A 2,495-nucleotide genomic window follows, 5' to 3' on the forward strand; every position below is an offset into this window, starting at 1 on the left:
GACATTTTGAAGGCCATCGACTTGTAATGATTATTTATACATTTAGTTTTTATGAATTAAATAGCTTAGAGAAATTTTGAAGGCAATCTACTTGTAATGGTTGTTTAGACATTTGGTTTTGTATGAATTAAATATTTTTTTAGACAAACATAAAACTTAAATGTCATTTTTATATCTTAGATGTAAGCATTTGTGATATGATTATATCCAAGTTAGCCGACACACAACTTTACGGTTTCAAATTTACAGACGCAAAACCATTTATTAAATAGTTTCATCCAAGTTATGAGATACATATCATAATGTTTTCAAATTAGCAACCACAAACAATCTAACCTTCATTTTTCTTCATCACGAATACCAATAAAACACATAAGAAATTATGAAAATAAAAAACTTTGTCAAATATTAGCATTTTCTTTTTGAAAAATATCATGTTTTTTTTTTTTTAATAATTTTCCATTAGTGAATAATTACAAATAAATCTTCTAAAAAAGTAGGAATGAAAATAATGAAAAAAATGTGATGATCTTTGTGCAAATTAAAAGTTTATATTTAAACAAAAGATAAAATACTATAGCTTTTTATAATATTAAGCTAAATTTCTTTTACAAATAATTTCTTGAATGAAATAAAATGTTGCTGGTTTATATATATATATATATATATATATATATATATATATATATATATATATATATATATATATATATATATATATAGAGAGAGAGAGAGAGAGAGAGAGAGAGAGAGAAAGAGAGAGAGAACTAGGTTCAAATATTTCTAGGAACTATTCTGTGTATGAATGAATCAATAGGAATTTAGAAAAATAGTCTTAACTTTTGATGTTTTGAGAGTTGTAATTAAAGGGTAATTTGGTTTCAATTTTCACCACTTTTTGATTGTTGATCATTTTTTGTAATGGTTTTTGTTTGAGATATTGGGTATGAGCATAAAGTTTGGGTTTTACTTTTTTATAAGTTTCAAAATGATCAACATTCTTGTGATGGAAAAGGTTGTTATCATTAATACAATTATCTTACAAACTTTATATGAGGTTTAACATGGTAGTTTAACGTTGTCAAAAAATGTTATTGTGGTTATATAAATTATATTTCAATGCTATAAAACTAGATTATTTAAATTCTAATGTTGAAAAACTTTTTTATGTTTAAAAAACCAGTTTATTTAAATTTTAGTTTATTTTAACAGTTTGCAAATGTTAAAAAAAAAAGTCTTCCTCTTACAAACTATAGACGTTTGGTACACATCTTCTATTGAAAAGGTCTGTAAATGTGGTCTACGGACTGCACACCTTTTGTCTAAAAAAACGGCACCTAAGTCTCGCCTTCGTCATCACATTGTACCATCTTCATCCTCATTGCAGCCGCCGCAACAACCACTACCCTCTCCCTTCCTCCCCCACTCACTTTCTTTCTTTATACCTCTCCTATAATTGTAGCCACCGAAGACTCCCTCTCACCTCTTTCCTAGTTATGGGTTTATTTTTCCTATAATTTTTTTAATTTTACCCCGGTATCCCTTTTTATAGTGTTACACGAAAAATTTTAATACTTTAATAGGGGATCGATAATTATACCATATTTAAGTTTTTGTTCCTATTTTTTTTAGACCTTTTCATTCCTTTTTTAATTTGGGTTTCATTTTTTATAATATGCATCAGTTCTATTCATGAAAAAATATATGTTGTGTAACACCGAGAATCTAGAAGGTTAATTGTGGAATTATGCAAATTTCAAGTTGAACTCGGCAAGTTGGAGGAGCCAACTCAACGAGTTGAAGATGAAGAATAATAGGATTTAATGGGTCTACTCGAAGAGTTGAGGAGCCTCAACTTGGCGAGTAGAAGTTGGCTTGACTGAGAAGTTTAATGAGGCAACTCGTCGAGTTAAGGAGCCTCAACTCGACGAGTTGGCCACTCAGAAGGAAACCCTAATTTTAGGGTGTTACACCCTATTTAAAGGCCTTAACTCTTTCTTTTGGCCTCCTTATCAGCCTCCACTATTCCCAAAAACCCTAATTCGAATTTTAGCCTCCACTATCAAGCATTTGGGCCTTGGAGAAGAGTTTGGTGTCCATTTTGTGCCTTGTGATGCAAGAGTAGAAGATCTTGAAGTTTCAAGCTTGGAGAAGGAAGCCTTGGATCCAGAGTCACTCCATTTCTTGCAACCATTTCGAGGTATCAAGTTCAAACCATGATTGGTAGATGATTAGATCTTCTCATTTGGGTTTTATTGTGATTTTAGCCTCTTTTTGAGTTTACGGATAAGATAGGTGGTGTAAAGGTTCATCCTTTCAGATCTGAGTTTGTTTTGCTACCCTTGAGCTTAAAATAGCAAACTTTAGGAGGATCTTGATGTCATGCATGGATTAAGTCGAGTGTTAAGTTCATTTGATGCTTAAGAGCTTCATCTAGACATGCATGGACGTAAAGTTAGCAACTTTACGTGGTTTTCCAACTCAAGGAAGTCAGA

Source organism: Lactuca saligna, chromosome 5, assembly GCF_052625555.1.
Source record: "Lactuca saligna cultivar CGN05327 chromosome 5, ASM5262555v1, whole genome shotgun sequence".
NCBI lineage: Eukaryota > Viridiplantae > Streptophyta > Magnoliopsida > Asterales > Asteraceae > Lactuca > Lactuca saligna.